Source organism: Chiloscyllium plagiosum, unplaced genomic scaffold (genome assembly GCF_037043375.1).
Source record: "Chiloscyllium plagiosum isolate Xiang-an unplaced genomic scaffold, Cpla_swu_hap1 HiC_scaffold_15, whole genome shotgun sequence".
NCBI classification, from domain to species: domain Eukaryota; kingdom Metazoa; phylum Chordata; class Chondrichthyes; order Orectolobiformes; family Hemiscylliidae; genus Chiloscyllium; species Chiloscyllium plagiosum.
This window is the reverse complement of record NW_028270153.1, coordinates 73,319,482-73,338,121: the sequence shown is the minus strand read 5'-3', so window position 1 is coordinate 73,338,121 and position 18,640 is coordinate 73,319,482.

Below are 18,640 nucleotides of genomic sequence, written 5' to 3'. Positions count from 1 at the left end.
CACGGAAACATTCTGCTGATTATCAACTACCACAGCCCATGAATTTCCCTGTTTGAACACAATTTGAAGGTGGAAAGGACAGACAATGGTCTCTGTGTGGGAGGCTTCAGTATCCTTCACTAAGACAGGCTCAGCAGCACCACCTGCTGACTGAGTTGGGACATTCCAAAGGCATTGTCACCAAACTGCCTGCCACACATTTTATCGATACTGCATCATGTGGTGTGGCACTATCTCTATGTGAAATGGAGTTCAGTGAGCTATCTGCAGCATCAGAATTATACCTTGCATTGATAATCTGACTGGAGGGTTTGAGTTATAGGGAGAAGTTGGATAGCCTGGGACATTATTTACTCTGGGGCATCAGAGGCTGAAACATGAATTTATAGAGATTCATAAAATCATGAGGGGCATGGAGAGGGTAAATGGGCAAGGTTTTCCCCAGGGTACCAGAGTCCAAAACTAGATGGCAGAGGTTTAAAGTGAGAGGGCAAAGATTTCAAAGCAACCTGAGGGGCAAGTCCTTCATGCAGAGGGTGATGGATGTATGGATGGATGCATGAATAGGAAGGGTTTGGAGGGATATTGGTCAGTAGCAGGCGGGTGGAACTAGTTTAGTTTGGAGATTATGTTCAGCTTGGACTGTTTGCATCGAAGGGTCTCTTTCCATGCTGCATGACCCTGTGGCTCTATGGTGGAAGCTGGTACAATTACAACATTGAAAAGGCATCTGGGTGAGTATATGAGTAGGAAGTCTTCAGACTGGTTCCATGAAGAGTACAATAGGACATACAAACAGCAGCGCTGAAAACCAATATATGAGGTTCCAACCTGATGAAACTACACAACAGAAACTACACAACTACACAACAAGTAACGGACAGAGCTAAGTGATCACACAGCTAATGAGATTCTGCTTTCTCCCCACTGATGCTGCCAGACCTGCTGGATTCCACCAGTAATTTTTGCATCACATCTAAGTTCTGCTGATCTATGTTCTGGCATATTTAGTCATAAAAAGATGGTGGACAATTAAACCACTGGGTGAGAAGGCTACTCTCCAACAACTAAACCCTCAGTTAGGGGGGAGACCAGGATATCAGTGCAAAAGATAAAGCTGAAGCTTTTGCAACAATCTTCAAGCAAAAATACCAAGACGTTGATCCATTTCAGCCTCCACCTGAGGTCCCCATGTTCACAAATCCCAGTCTGCAGCCAATTCAACTCATTCTCCCTGATATTATGGAATTACAGGAGGCACTGGATACTTAAAAAGTTGTGGGTCCTGACAACTTAAATATCGAAAAACCTGCCGAGCCAAAGTGTTCTGATGGAGCAACAGCACTGGCATGGACCGAGAACGTGAAAAATTACCCAGGCACGTCTTACACAGAAAAATGAGGGCAGCTCTGATGTTGTTAATTAACATCTCATCTGTCCATTCTCTAACATGGAAATGGGAAGGAAGGTGTCATTAACAGGGCTATCAATCAATACCTGGTCAGCAATAGCCTGCATATTGATGGCCAGTTTAGGTGCCACTAGGGCCATTGATTACAGCCTTGGTTCAATGAAGTGGAACTCCAGAGGAGAAAGGAGAGGAATTCCCCTTAACATCAAGGCACCATTTGACCTTGTGTGACACCAGGAGGCCAAGGAAAAACAACAGTCAAGGAGAATCCAGAGAAAACTCTCTACTGGTTGTAGCAATAAGTAGCAAGAAGGAAGACTGTTGTTATTGTTCATGCCAGCAATTTCACCTTCAGGACACCTTTGCAAGAACTCCTCAGGAAACATCCTAGGTCTAACCATCTTCACCTGCTACATCAATGAAAACCCAGAAGTCCATCAGTGAGCAATGTTAGTATAGTGCTTTGAGCACAGCTGCTTTCCAAGCAGTTAACCCAGATTCAATTCCTGGCCATTGCATGGTTCCAATTTTAAACTGACCACCAAGAGGATAGATGAGGGTCGGACAGCAGATGTTCTATATATGGACTTTAGCAAGGCCTTTGACAAGGTCCCGCACAGCAGGCGAGTTGTGAATGTTAAGTCACATGGCATACACAACTAGCACATGCTGACCATGTGCTAGTTCCAATTGCCCGCATTTGGTCCAGATCCTTCTAAACCCAGAGATAGCTAACTGGATTCAAAATTAACTCAACAGTAGCAAACAGAGGGTAATTGTTGAAGGTCATTTCTTGGACTGGTGTCCTGTGGCTAGTGGTGAGCCACAGGGGTTGGTGCTGGGACCTTCAGTATTTGTTACTTACATCAATGATCTGGATGTGAATGCACAAGGCATGATGGGTAAGTTTGCAGATGATACAAAATTCGGAGGTATCATTGATAGCGAGGAAGGTTGTCAAAAATTGCAGGGAAGTGGCTGAGGATTGACTAATGCAATTCACTACAGTCACATGTGAGGTGTTACACTTTGGAAAGTCAAACCAAGGAAGGACTTAGACCGTAAATGCTAAGGTCCTGAGGAGTGCTGTGGAACAGAGGGACCCAGGAGTACAAGTACATAGTCCTTGGTATGTGGTGCCACAGGTAGACAGGATGGTGAAGAAGGCATTTAGCATGCTGGCATACATTGGTCAAAGTAACGAGTATAGGAGTTGGGACATGATGTTACAGCTGTATAAGTCATTGGTGAGGTCGCACTCGGCGTGTTGTGTACAGTTTTGGTCACCCTGTTATAGGAGAGACATAGTTAATACTGGAAAGAGTACAATGAAGATTCACAAAGATGTTACCGGGATCAATCAACCTGAGTTATAGGGAGAGGTTGCCCAGTTTAGGACTTTATCCCTTGGAATGTTGGAGAATGAGGGCTGACCTTATTGTGTATAAAATCATGGGGTGGCGGGGGGCAGCAAAGATAGGATGAATGCTTATTGCCTTTCCCCAGAGATGGAGAATTGATAGCTAGAGGGCATAGGTTGAAGGTGAGAGGGTAAAGGTTTCAGAAGGACCTGAGGGGCAACTTCTTCATGCAGAGAGTGAATGGAATGAGTTGCCAGAGAAAGTGGTTGAGGGAGGTACAATAGCAACATTTAAAATTCATTTGAAAAGGTACAGGGATGGGATGGGTTTAGAAGGATCTGGACCAAATGCGGACAATTGGAGCTAGCACATGGTCACCATGGAACAGTTTGGGCTGAAGGGCCTGTTTCCATGCTGTATTAGTGTATGACCAGAAAAACCTCAAGCTGAAAGGATGTTCATGGATTGTTGAGTTGCTCTGTTAATACACAAGCATGTCATTCTGTGAAAAATACATCATTTAAATTAGAACTGTGGGTGCTTGAAATCAGAAACCAAAACAGAAGCTGAGATGGATGTGATCAAGAGCAACAAATTCCTGGGAGTGACGATAACCAACAATCTGTCCTAGATCACCCATGGAGATGTGATGGTCAAAGAGGCACAATAATGCCCCTTCTTCCTCAGAATGGTTGGGAAATTCAGCATGTCCTTAAGGACTCTCACCAACCTTTCCACATGCACCATAGAACACATTCCATCTGGAAGCAACACGGCTTAGTCCAAAAACTTCTCTACACAGGACCGTATGAAAGTTTGAACAAAGTCCAAATCATCACACAAGCCAACCTCCTATCCATTGACTGCATCTGCACTTCTCGTTCCTGGAAAGGCCGCCAATAACATCAAATATCGCTCCCATCCCTCTTCCACCAGGCAGAGATGCAAAAGGTTAATTGCACATATCAACAGGTTCAAGACCTGACAAATTTTAAATCTAATGTTGATCTTGTTTTCGTATGTTCCTGTGTTAGCATAACTTTGTCTCCCTCCCTATGTTCAATCACCCTGTTACCTATATGCTCTTGTCTGTTACAATCTGCCTGTACTGATCACAAAACAAAACTTTTCATTGCACTTAGGTACATGTGCTAATAACAAATCAAATCAAATCAAATCAAATCACTGGAAATATTCATCAGGTCTGGCACCATCTATGGAGAGAAATCAGAGTTAATATTTCTAATACAGTTCTGAGGATACTGAAGATGAAACATTAACTTGGATTTCCCTCATGCAACAGGTTTTCAATTTTTTCAAACTCAAACTCTTGTACAATGAAAGGGAAATGGCCCGTTCTCCCAGCTCAGCTTCTCCCTCTGGTTTGGTTTGGGTTTTAGCAGTTGTGTTTTGAAGCTGCTGGACCCACAGAAGCAGGTCCAGGCTGGTCCTCTCTCTCTCTGACTTCTCTCCTGTGAGATCCTGGGTTTGATTTTCCCTTTTATGTGTTTATGGGGATTGTTGTAAGTATTGGAACACCGTCGTTACGTTGGAATGATCTGTTGGGTGTTCGAATATGTTAAATTATTCTGTGTTCTGTTCTCTTTTGTTGTGTTTCATTCAGTAATCTTGTAAATAAATTATGTTTTGTTTAAAACAGGCCAGCTGCATCACCCCTGGAATATCCACTCTACACCTGCTTAATACAACTAGCAAAGTGAGGGTCTGGGCTACCTTCTTGAAATATTTGGAGGGTTCTGGCCTTGTCCATAACCCTCCAAATTGGGGCTCGTCTAGGATTTGTTCTATGGCTGTGATTTAGGATGAGGGTTGTTGGTCTCGAAGGCAGTGAGTGGTAGGTGTTTGTATCTTTTTATTCTGGGTGTTGAACTCGGTTGGTTTAAACAGTGCTCAGAACAGCAATGACTCTTTCAGTTACCAAGAGTTTTCAGGAGGTGGAAGCAGTGACCTTGGAGATTTTGCAAAAAGTGATTAAGACCAATCTGCTGGAATTAGCAGATTGGAGCTGCCTCCTTGGAGCTGCCTCCTTCCATGAGGAAAGGAGAGATAATTACAGCAGTAGCTCAGCATTTATATTTGCTGGAAACACCATCAGAATATTTAGAGATGGCTAAAATTCAACTGAAAACTGTTTTAGCAGAGCAAAAAGAAAAGGCAGAGAAAGAGAGAGGCAAGAAAGAGAACAAGAGAGAGAAGAGCAAGTAAGAGAAAGGTGAGAGAGCGAAAAGGAGAGACAGGAAAGGAAGCAAGAGAGGGAGGTCAAACTTCAGAAATTGGCACTGAGACAGGAAAGTCAGCTTAAAAGGATGGAGATGACGGCTGAAGATAAGCTTAGTGAAGATGAGGATTAGATTCCATACAGTGTGGAAACAGGCCCTTCGGCCCAACCAGTCCACACCATGGAAACCCATGGTAGCCAAAGGCCGGGTCAGAAACTGTTTAAATATATTCAGGCATTGTCTAAAGTCGACATTTGAAAAGGTGGCTAAACAAATGCGGTGACCAGTGACCATGTGGGTTTTGTTGATCCAAACAAAATCTGTAGGTAGGGCTAGTGAGGTATTCGCATCACTATCAGAGGAGGAATCTGGGGCGTACAAGGAGTTGAATAAAGACATCTTAAGAGCATATGAGCTTGTATCAGGAGCCTACAAGCAACGTTTCAGGAATCTAATGAGGGAGCCTGGTCAAACCTACATTGAGTTTTGAAAGAACAAACAAAGTAATTTTGATAGGTGGATAAGGGCATTAAAAATAGAGCAAACCAACGACTCTCTGAGAGAGACAATTATATTTTTGGAGTTTAATAATTCACTTCTGGAAGTGGTGAGAACTCATGAGGAAGAGCAGAGAGTTAAAATGGTATGATTAACTGCTGAGTATGAGTTAGTCCAAAAATCTATGTTAGGCTTCCAACAGTAGTTTTAATCGGTGAGCAATAGAAATTGGGAAAAAGAAATCCTGAAGTAGAAAGGAAAGGTAGATCTTGGTGAAGATCATAGGGATAACTTACCACAGAGTAAAAAGGAAATCATTGACAGGGACAGAGAAGCTAAAAAGGTCCAGTGTGTTCACTGCAATAAAGTAGGCCGCATGAAATCACAGTGTTATTGGGTTAGGAAAAGCACTGGGAAGACAGATGTAGAAAAACAGGATAAGCCAGTGAATTTTGTTGGAGAGGTAATGGAAAGCACAGTGGAGGTTAGAAAGTTGTACTAGAATGTACAAGCTGGTTGGAGCTTGGTTAAGAAGGAAGTGACAGATCTTCTTAAACCACATATAATGTGAAGGTAAAGTTTATTCACATAGACGAGGACCAGCAGGTAACAAGGCTACAATATCGAGAGATTTAGGATCCTCTCAATCTGTGGTGTTGAAAGATGAGAAGACATGTCCTTCTGAAGGACTATTGCCAGAAAAGGTACTAGTAACAGGAATTCACGTTGAGACAAGAAGGGCTGAATTATGTAAAGTAAGGTTAGAGTGTCCAGAGAAGAGTGGAGAAGTCATGGTAGAAATACTAGACAAACTCTCAGTTCAAAGAATACAATTTTTCCATGCTAATGATATAACTGATTCACTAGTAGGAGTGCTGCCTACTGTGGTTGAAAAGCCAGTGGAACCTCAGGTAACTGAGTTATTGTTGGACACATTTCCCGGGATTTTTCCTCACTGTGTGGTAATGAGGTCACAAAGTTACCAGTTGAATCAGAAGAAATCTAAAAGTACCGATAAGAGAGTTGGCGTGGAATTTGCAGAGACCATATTTGATCAGATGGTTGAGACAAACCAGACAGATGGCATAGCATCTCAGATAAATTAACTGATTTACAGCAAAAAGATGACAATTTAGGCCAATTGTATCAAAATGCCTACACAGACAAAGAATCCATTGTATCCCTAAATGTTACTATTATAAAAAATGATGTCTTAGTGAGGAAATGGAGACCATCACATATTCCGGTGGATGAGAAATGGGCAGCAGTTCATCAAGTCGTATTGCCAGTGAGTTATAGAATGGAAGCGTTGCAAGTGGCATTTGAGATACCGCTGTGGGGGGGAGTGGGGGGAGGGGTTAGCATTTAGAAGTGAGAAAAACACAAGCTAAAGTACAAAAACATTTTGACTGAAAGAGAAAGAGAGACAGCAGAGAGAGAGGGAGGATAAGTGCATTAAAAATAAAACAAACATATAATGCCCTCAGAGAGACAACTATTTTGGAGGAGTTCAAAATTTCACTTCCTGAAGTACTGAGAACTCATTAGGAAGTGACGAGAGTTAAAATTGCAAGATTAGGGAGGGAGAGAAAGAGGAGAGTGGTTGAGAGAGAGCTGGAGAGAAAAACAGGAGGAGAGTGGGGGAGAAAAGGGGAGAGGGGGCAGAGAGAAAATTGGTCAGAGAGAGGAAGGGGCAGCGAGAAAGAGAAGAAGGGAAAAGAGTCAGGTCGGCTGAGAAAGAGAGAGCGAGGTGGAGAGAAAGAGAGCATGGGACTGAGTTAGGGAGAACAGAACAAGGACAGAGAGAGACAGGGTGAAACAGAGTGAGACGTTGAAGAGAGACAGTGAGAGAGCAGGGTGAGAGAGACATGGCAGGAGACAGGGACAGAGAGAAAAGTGAGACAGAGAGAGAGTCGTGGGGAAGACATGGAAAGGGAGAGAGGTGGAGTGCAGAAGTTCAAGAAGGCAGCTCGCCACCACCTTCTCAAGGGAAACAAGGAATGGGCAATAAATGCTGTGGTGCTCACATCCCACTGATGGATTAATAACAGAAGGGGGAAAGAGTGAGATCACAGACTACAGAGCTGTTGGTAGGACATCAACAGTGGGAAAGCTGATGGAATCCAAAACACGAGAGAAATTCAATGTGCATGTCGGGAAAAATAAGTTCATACTGGGCGGCCAAATGGGCAGAATGTTCTCCTCCTGTTCTTAGTGCTTATGTTCTCATGGTGATTTCACAGGAACATCAGTTAATTCTTCTTCCTCTCTCCACAGATGCTGCCAGACCTGCTGAGGTTCTCCAACTATTTTTGTTGATGTTTGTGTATTAATTTGAGGTGTTACATTTGGTTGTGACATTGAAATAATTTGTCCGTTTCATTACTTTCAGATACTCACTGGGGGCTCACCGATCTACCAAAGTCCATTGTACAAAGGCAGAGCAATATAATTGGAAAGGCACGCCTTATGAGCATTGAACATAGAACATAGAATATAGAACATTACAGTGCAGTACAGGCCCTTCAGCCCTCGATGTTGCGCTGACCTGTGGAACTAATCTGAGGACATCTAACCAACACTATTCCATTGACATCCATACGCCTTTCCAATGACCTTTTAAATGCTGTTAAAGCTAGTGAGTCTATTACTGTTGCACGCAGTGTGTTCCACACCCTTACCACTCTCTGTGCAAAGAAACTACCTCTGGCATCTATCCTATATCCATTACCCCTCAATTTAAAGCAATGTCCCCTCATGCTAGCCATCACCATCCAAGGAAAAAGGCTCTCACTATTCACCCTATCTAATCCTCTGATTATCTTATATGTCTCAATTAAGTTACCTCTCAACCTCCTTCTCTCTAACGAAAACAGTCTCAAGTCCCTCAGCCTTCCCTCCATACCAGGCAACATCCTGGTAAATCTCCTCTGAACTCTTTCCAAAACTTCTACATCCTTCCTATAATGCGGTGACCAGAACAGTTCGCAATACTCCAAGTGCTGCTGCACCATTGTTCTGAAACTCAATCCCGTGACCAATAGAAGCTAACACACCATATGCCTTCTTAACAACCCTATCAATCTGGGTGGCAACTTTCAGGGATCTATGCATCTGGACATCAAGATCTCTCTGCTCATCTACATTACCATTAGCCCAGTACTCAGCATTCCTGTTACTCCTTCCAAAGTGAATCCCCTCACACTTTTCTGCATTAAACTATATTTGCCACCTCTCAGCCCAGATCTGCAGCTTATCTATGTCCCCTTGTAACTTATAACATCCTTCGTCACGATCCACAACTCCACCAACCTTAGTGTCATCCGCAAATTTACTAACCTATCCTTCTCTGTCCTCATCCAGATCATTTATAAAAATGACAAACAGCAGTGGGCCCAAAATAAATCCTTGCAGTATACCACTAATAACTGAACTCCAGGATGAACATTTCTCATCAACCATCACCCTCCATCTTCTTTCAGCTAGCAAATGTCTGATCCAAACCGTTAAATCACCCTCAATCCCATGCCTCTATATTTTCTGCAATAGCTCACAATGGGGAACCTTATCAAACGCTTTACTCAAATCCATATACACTACATCAACCACTTTACCCTCATCCACCTGTTATGATCACTTTCTCAAAGAACTCAGTAAAGTTTATGAGGCATGACCTATCTTTCACAAAACCGTGTTGACTACCCCTAATCAACTTATTCCTCTCTAGATGATTATAAGTCTCATCTCTTATAAGTGTTTCCAACATTTTACCCACAACCGAAATAAGGCTCACCTGGTGTATAATTTCCAGGGTTGTCTTGACTCCCCTTCTTGAACAAAGAAACAACATTTGCTATTCTCCAGTCTTCTGGCACTTTTCCTGTAGACAATGGTGACATAAAGATCAAAGCCAAGGGCTCAGTAAACTCCTCCCTGGCTTCCCAGAGGATCCAAGGATAACTCCCATCTGGCCCAGTGGACTTATCTATTTTACCACTTCAGAAATGCTCATACCTCGTCCTGAGGCACCTCAATCCCACCTAGTCCAGGACCCTGTATCTCAGTATTCTCCTCAACAACATTGCCTTTTTCCAGTGTGAATACTGAAGAAAAATATTCATTTAGTGCTTCTTCTATCTCCTCTGTGTCCACGCACAACTTCCCACTACTATGCTTGATTGGCTGTAATCGTCCTCTAGTCATTCTTTTATTCCTGATATACCTGTAGAAAGCCTTAGGGTCCTCTTTGATCCTATTCGCCAATTACTTCTCATGTCTACTCCTGGCTCTTCTTAGTTCTCTCTTCAGCTGTTTCCTGGCTAGATAGTAACACTCAAGTGTCCTAACTGGGCCTCCATGTCTCATCCTAACATATGCCTTTTTCTTCCTCTTGACAAGAGATTCAACTACCTGAGTAAACCATGGCTCCCGCGCTCGACAACGTCCTCCCTGCCTGTCCAGTACATACTTATCAAGGACACGCAGTTGCTGTTTCTTGAATAAGCTCCACATTTCAGTTGTGCCCATCCCCTGCAGTTTTCTTCCCCATCCTATGCATTCTAAAACTTGCCTAATCGCATCATAATCGCCTTTCCCCCAGCTTGCCCTGCGGTATATACCTATCCCTTTCCAACTCCAAAGTAAATGTAACCCCGGATTGTGATCACTATCACCAAAGTGCTCACCGACCTCCAAATCTCACACTGGTTGGTTCATTAACTGGTACCAAATCCAATGTAGCCTCGCCCCTTGTTGGCCTGTCTACATACTGTGTCAGGAAACCATCCTGCACACATTGGACAAAAATTGATCCATCTAAAGTACTTGAACTGTAGTATCCCCAGTCAATATTTGGAAAGTTAAAGACCTCATAACAACTACCCTGTCACTCTCGCTGCTATTGAGGATCATCTTTGCCATCCTATCCTCTACATCTCTGGAACTATTAGGAGGTCGATAGAAAACACCCAACAGGGTAACCTCCCTTTTTCTGTTTCTAACCTCAGCCGATACTATCTCAGTAGAGGAGTCCTCAAACATCCTTTCTGCAACTGTAATAGTGTCCTTGACTAACAGTGCCACACCTCCCCCCCTTTCACCATCTTCTCTGTTCTTACTGATACATCTAAACCCCAGAACCTGCAACAACCATTCCTGTCCCTGCTCGACCCAGGTTTCCAAAATAGCCACAACATCACAATCCCAGGTACCAACCCATGTTGCAAGCTCCCCCACCTTATTCCAGATGCTCCACATTGAAGTAGACACACCACAAACCAACTTCTTGCCTGCCTGTGTCTTCTTGCACTTTGAAATCTTAGTTCTGGCCTCACTACTTTCATCCTCCCCTAAACTTGATCTCAAATTTAGGTTCCCACCCCCCTGCTGAATTAGTTTAAACCCTCCCGAAAAGCTTTAGCAAAATTCCCCCCAATGTTATTGGTATCGCTCTGGTCCATCCTTTTTGCAGAGGTTCCTCCTACCCCAGAATGAGCAACAATTATCCAGGTATACAAAACCCACCCTCCTGCACCATCCCTGCAGCCATGTGTTCAACTCCTGTCTCTCCCCATTCCTCGCCTCGCCAGCACGTGGCATGGGTAACAAAGCAGAGATAACAACCCTGTTTGTTCCAGCTCTAAGATTTCACCCTAGCTCCATGAATTTCTGCCTTAAATCCCCATTTCTTTTCCTATATACCTCATTGGTGCATTTGTGGACCATGACTTGGGCAACTTCCCATCCCCCCAAAGATCCTGAAAACATGATCTGAGACATCACAAACCCTGGCACATGGTTTGTCTCTCTCATTCCCACAGAACAAGTGCAGTACATACATACTTTTTGCAGCAGGGAGCGGCGAGAGCTGGGCGGAAGTGAAGTCGGAGCGCAAAGCCGGTCGGGAAGGGAAGTGATTGTTATTTGAGTGGAGAAGGTTAGCTGTTTTTCAGGATGTCCAAGAATATAGGGAGGCTGTGGAGAAGGTAGCACTGACAGGGAATACTTGCGGACACAGAGATGGGTTCAAGCGTGTATACTTCAATGCAAGGAGTATCAGAAATAAGGTGGGTGAACTTAAGGCGTGGATCGGTACTTGGGACTACGATGTTGTGGCCATCACGGAAACGTGGATAGAAGAGGGACAGAATGGGTGTTGGAGGTTCCTGGTTACAGATGTTTCGGTAAGATTAGGGAGGGTGGTAAAAAAGGAGGGGGGGGGGTGGCGATGCTAATTAGAAATGGCTGCAGAAAGGAAGTTTGAGGGGGATCTGCCTTTGGAGGTAGTATGGGCTGAAGTCAGAAATAGGAAAGGAACAGTTACCTTGTTGGGTGTTGACTATAAGCCCCCCAATAGCACCAGTGATGTGGAGAAACAGATTGGGAAACAAATTTTGGAAAGGTGCAGAAGCCACAGGGTAGTAGTCATGGGCGATTTCAACTTCCCAAATATTGATTGGAAGCTCTTTAGATCAAGTAGATTGGACGGGGTGGTGTTTGTGCAGTGTGTCCATGAAGCTTTTCTAAATCACTATGTAGATTGTCCGAACAGAGGGAAGGCCATATTGGATTTGGTACTCGGTAACAAAGCGGGACAAGTGATGGGCTTGTTAGTGGGTGAACATTTTGGTGATGGTGACCACAATTCTGTGACTTTACCTTGGTTATGGAGAGAGATAGGTGCGTGCAACAGGTAGGTTTTACAATTGGGGGATGGGTAAATACGATGCTGCAAGACAGGATCTGAGGAGCATAAGTTGGGAGCATAGGCTGTCAGGGAAGGATGTCATTGAAATGTGGAACTTTTTCAAGGAACAGATATGATGTGTCCTTGATATGTATGTACCTGTCAGGCAGGAAAGAGATGGTCGTGTGAGGGAACCTTGGTTGACGAGGGAGGTTGAATATCTAGTAAAGAGGAAGAAGGAGGCTTACATAAGGTTGAGGAAACAAGGTACAGACAGAGGTTTGGAGGGATATAGGATAGCCAGGAGGGAGCTGAAGAATGGGATTAGGAGAGCTAACAGAGGGCATGAAATATCTTTGGCGGGTAGGATCAAGGATAACCCCAAGGCCTTTTATGCGTATGTGAGAATCATGAGAATGACGAGAACGAGGGTAGGTCCGATCAAGGACAGTAGTGGGAGACTGTGTATTGAGTCGGGAGAGATAGGAGATGTCTTGAATGAGTACTTTTCTTCAGTATTTACAAATGAGAGGGACCGTATTTTTGAAGAGGAGAGTATGACACGGACTGGTAAGCTAGAGGAGATACTTGTTAGGAAGGAAGATGTGTTGGGCATTTTAAAAACTTGAGGATAGACAAGTCCCCCGGGCCTGATGGGATATATCCTAGGATTATGTGGGAAGCAAGAGAGGAAAGTGAAGAGCCGTTGGCAATGATCTTTTCGTCTTCACTGTCAACGTGGGTGGCACCAGGGGACTGGAGAGTGGTGACTGTTGTGCCCCTGTTCAAAAAAGGGAATAGGGATAACCCTGCGAATTACAGGCCAGTTAGTCTTACTTCGGTGGTAGGCAAAGTAATGGAAAGGGTACTGGGGAATAGGATTTATGAGTATCTGGAAAGACACTGCTTGATTAAGGACAGCCAGCACGGATTTGTGAGGGGTAGGTCTTGCCTTACAAGTCTTGTTGAATTCTTTGAGGAAGTGACCAAGCATGTGGATGAGGGTAGAGCAGTGGATGTAGTGTACATGGATTTTAGTAAGGCATTTGATAAGGTTCCCCATGGTAGGCTTATGCAGAAAGTCAGGAGGCATGGGATAGAGGGAAATTTGGCCAATTGGATAGAAAACTGGCTAACCGGTCGAAGTCAGAGAGTAGTGGTAGATGACAAATATTCAGCCTGGAGCCCAGTTACAAGTGGAGTTCCGCAGGGATCAGTTCTGGGTCCTCTGCTGTTTGTAATTTTTATTAATGACTTGGATGAGGGAGTCGAAGGGTGGGTCAGTAAATTTGCAGATGATCCGAAGATTGGTGGAGTTGTGGATAGTGAGGAGGGCTGTTGTCGGCTGCAAAGGGACTTAGATATGATGCAGAGCTGGGCTGAGGAGTGGCAGATGGAGTTCAACCCTGCCAAGTGTGAGGTTGTCCATTTTGGAAAGACAAATAAGAATGCGGAATACAGGGTTAACGGTAGGGTTCTTAGTGAGGTGGAGGAACAGAGAGATCTTGGGGTCTATGTTCATAGATCTTTGAAAGTTGCCACTCAGGTGGATAGAGCTTGTAAGAAGGCCTATGGTGTATTAGCGTTCATTAGCAGAGGGATTGAATTCAAGAGTCGTGAAGTGATGTTGCAACTGTACAGGACTTTGGAATGCGCTGCCTGTGGGAATGGCAGAGTCAGAATCATTGGTGACCTTTAAGCGGCAATTGGATAGGTACATGGATAGGTGCTTAAGCTAGGACAAATATTCGGCACAGCATCATGGGCCGAAGGACCTGTTCTGTGCTGTATTGTTCTATGTTCTATGTTAGCCTCCCAACTATTCCCCTAATTATGGAGTACCCAACGACTAATGCTCTGCTCCTCTTCCACCTTCCTTTCTGAACAACAGGGACAGACTCTGTGCCCCCTGGCTTACCGCGGTAAGTTGCCCCACCCCCAAAATTATCCAAAACCTGCTATCGAGGGGAACGGCCACAGAGGATCCCTGCACTGTCTGCCAGTTCCCTTTCCGTCCCCTGACGGTAACCCATCTACCTTTTTCTTGTACCTGAGGTGTGACAACGTCCCTGTATCTCCTCTCAATAACCCCCTCCACCTCCCAGATGATCCGAAGTTCATCTAGCTCCAGTTCCCTAACATGGTTGTCGAGGGGCTGGAGTTGGGTGCACCTCCTGCAGATGCAGTCAGCAGGGGCAGTAGTGGTGACTCTTACCTCCCACATTCTGCAGGAGGAACATTCAACTGTCCTAAGCGCTATCCCCACTATTCTAAATTCCCAACGAGACTACTGAAAAAATAAAAAATAAAGAAACCAGTCACCTTACCAATTGGCGCACAGAACCTTTTTTTGGTTAGAGGATGATGGGTGGGAGACACTACCCAAGTAGTGTCACAGCTAAAGCAGCTGTCCAAATATAAAGCTTCACTTACCCAGCAGTTCCGTGTCAGCTCCTGATCAGTGTACCATGTCCTAGAATCCACTCTTTCTTGCTCCACTGAAACAGATCAGGGACTGTGGTGTTGGAGTAGAACATTAACATTGGACCAAGGATTGACCAACTCCATAGAACAGAGAGTGACCATGAAGGGGTCAATGAAAATCAGAGGAAAGGCAAGTGGGAAGGATGTCAGAGTCTGCAGAAGGTTCTAGACAGTTTAAACATGTGGATGAAAACTTGGCAGGTGGAACATAGGGAGGAGAAATGCCAGGTGATGCACTTTGACGGGATGAATAGAAGGGTTGAATATTAATTACATGGAGAAAGACTGCAGAAATCTACAGAACAGAGGAATTTGGGAATCCGCATCTGTGAATCAGAAAACACACAGCATCTGAGTTCAATGGGGAACAGGGAAGCCAAATGGAATTCTGGAACCAAAATCAGAAATTCCTGGAAAAACACAGTTCTGAAGAAGAGTCACTGGGCCTGAAACGTTAAGATTAGATTACTTACGATGTAGAAACAGGCCCTTCAGCACAACAAGTCCACACCGACCCTCTTCAGAGCAACCCACCCACTCCTATTCCCCTACATTTTCCCCTTCACCTAACACTACAGGCAATTTAGCATGGCCAATTTACCTGACCTGCACATTATTAGACTGTGGGAGGAAACCGGAGCACCCAGAAGAAACCCACGCAGACACGGGGAGAATGTGCAAACTCCACACAGACAGTTGCCTGAGGTGGGATTTGAACCCAGGTCTCTGGCACTGTGAGGTATCAGTACTAACCACTGTGCCACCCACTCTGTTAACTCTGTTTTCTCTCCACAGATGCTGCCAGGCCTGCTGAGTTCCTCCACCAATTTCTGAATTTGTTTCTGATTTCCAGCGACCACAGTCCTTTGGTCTTTTTAATGCAATGTTGGTCTTTATTTCAATGGGAATGTAGCATAGCAAGAGGGAGATTTTGCTAAAACTATACAAGGCAGTTGTGGACCACAGCTGGAATACTGTGAACAATTTTGGTTTCTTTATTTAAGGAAAGATAGATTGGAGACAGTCCAGAGAGGGTTCACATGGCTGATCCCAGGGATGGAGAAACTGTCTAATGGGGAGAGGTTGAGTTGGTTGGCTCTGCACTCACTGGAGTTTGGAAGAATGTGAGGTGACCTTATTGAAATGGACAAGATTCTTCGAGGACTTGCCAGGGGAAGTTTGAAAAGTTTGTTTCCCCTTGTGGAAGTGTCCAGGACCAGAGAGTATAGTCTCAGAATAAGGGGTCACCCATTTCAGACAGAGATGAGGAGGAACATCTTTACTCTGAGGGAAGTAAATCTGTGGAATTCTTTCCCATAGAGTGCTGTCGAGGCTGGATCATGGAATATATTCAAGGCTGAGACAGACAGGTTGTTTCATCAGGAAGGGAATCAAGGGGTTATGAGGTAAAGGGACGATTGTAGAGTAGAGGATGATCAGTCATGATCGCATTGAATGGTAGAACAGAGGCAATGGGATGAATGGCCTTCATTTTCTCCTGTGCCTTATGGTCTTAAAATGACTATTTGTGCAGGATTTTTCAGACAATGGCAATCTCATGCACATTGCCAATCTCCAAATTATTCCTTTATTCTTGAAAGGAGGGGAAACAACATTTCAGACTAGAGATACTGCTTAGGGCTCCTTCTCAAACAGGCCCATAAATACATATCAATATGAATATATCTGCAATTATATTGTAGCAGAAACAACTTAATATTTAAGATTACTGTTTTCACTCTGAGAATCTGAACTTCTGATTCCGGTTAGTGTTATCCAAATCTGGGCTCATAGATATAGGCACAACATTAAAATCTTCTTTTGTGACAATTGCTTTTGACAGTTGTGACATTGCTATCCTGCTTAAATTTCCACACGTTTTTAAATCCGCAATTAAAAACAATTCATTTGACACCACAAGGTTGAGAGAAAACTGTCCTCACAATCCTGTCTAATTTCTTTCAAATGTTTTTGTCTCAACTTTTCAACGGAGAGTTAGTGATGTCGCAGCTCCCTGGGGTGATGCACGGGAAAACAAGCCCCGCTATTCTCACAGTTGTTACAGAAGTTAATGATTTCAAACTATACTGAGCATTCCTCAATGTAACTGCCTTTTAGACCAAAGTTAACAGGAAGCATGGACCAGGCTTCTGTACTGATTAGAACTTACACTTTATCACAAACAATTAGAGGAGAAAGTGAGGTCTGCAGATGCTGGAGAGCAATAAAGTTTCAACCACAAACAATTAGACTCCAGCTACAGCCAAACTTTTATGAGCCATCCGCCCGTAACCCAACGAATTGCACCTCTAATCCCTTAGAAACTCACTCTTACACACATTTGCATGCATGCACACACACAGAGACACATACACACTGCAACACAGACACCCACTCACGCCAACACGTGTTTGAGTGGACAGTGTTATTGCATGATTTACATTGCGTGATGTAAATTCTCAAACTGATGCAACTAACAGACCTATCCTACAAACAGATTCTTACACTCATCCCAACAATAAAAATCACAACCAAACCTTCCCATCAGACTGGCACACATCCATCATCAAAACAGCACCTTCACGTAATGCGACACTGGAACCATCACTGTCTATCTAGAGACATCACAGACCTCCCTGTTATTCTCACTGTCCATCTAGACTGATCACTGCACTTGGGAATAATTCTTCAGGAAATGTTGATCACTGAGCTTTCAGTTGTAATAATATATTAACATATTAATCATAAAAGATAATTGAAGAATAGAGTGGGGTCCAAAAGCTGGGTGAGCTGCTCACTGAAGCTGAGGATGCAGCAGAGGCACTAAATGAATATTTTGCTTCTGTCTTTACTGAGGTAGCATTGAGCATCTCAGCAGTGACAAAGAAGAGGTGCTGAAAAGGCAGGCACCACTCCAGGTAGAGAAGTCTCCGAGTCCGGTGAGACCCATCCATCCCATTGCTGAGTAAGGCAAGGGAGACATTTGCAGACATTTTCCAGGTTTCTCTGAACACAGGATTCATCCTGGGGTATGGAAGGTTGCAAATGTAAAACCGTTGTTCAAGAAAATGAAAATGGATAACCTAATAAACTAGAGACCTGTTGGTTTGACATCACCAGTAAGAAACCTGATGGAGACCATGATACAAGGTATGTTAATTATGCAGTTATTATCTTCATGGCTAGGGGCAAGTGTGGTCTTTCTTCATGCAGCACTCACTATCTGGTGGCAATGGCAATATCTGGTCTGCTGGTCATTGTTTTTAAAGTTGTCCTTCTTCGATTTCCATTTTATTATTATCCGCGGTGTTTCCTGGATATCACTCCTGTTTGTTGCGTTTTCTATGTCCTGAGCTGCTTGACCATTGATTGTTCTGTCTGGTTCATTGTTGCTTTTTCTTTTGATCGATTTGTTGCCATTTGTTTTCATCAGATGAAATCTCAGTATTGCACAGAGAAAACTGCAATGAGGGTTCTAGCAACAATCTGTATTTTCTTTTCTTTAAAGAATATTCCCAATTACTTTCAATATAAATCTGAAAGGATCATTAACAACATTCCATGGTACTGTAAAACCAGGTTCAGTTATTATAATGGCCTTCAGTGGGCAAGTTTTAAATATTTTGAACAATTCTTAACACTAATGTTCCCATTCACTTTCATTCTCTTTCTCAATATTCTGACGATCAGACACGTCTCTGAGGCTATGAAGGTGCGGAAGGGACTGAGGGGTCAGAGAAACACAGAGAATGATCCAGAAATAGAAAGCAGATGGAAATCTGTGATTTTACTCTTTTCCATATCTGCCAGCTTCATACTTCTCTGGTTGATGTATATTTTATATATCTTTCATTTCAGTCATTCCTTGCATCGCGCTGCTTCTCGCCTCTTTCTACAAGCTGCATTAATGCTGCAGAACCTAAGTTGCTGCACAAATGCTTTTATTTATGTGGTGACAGAA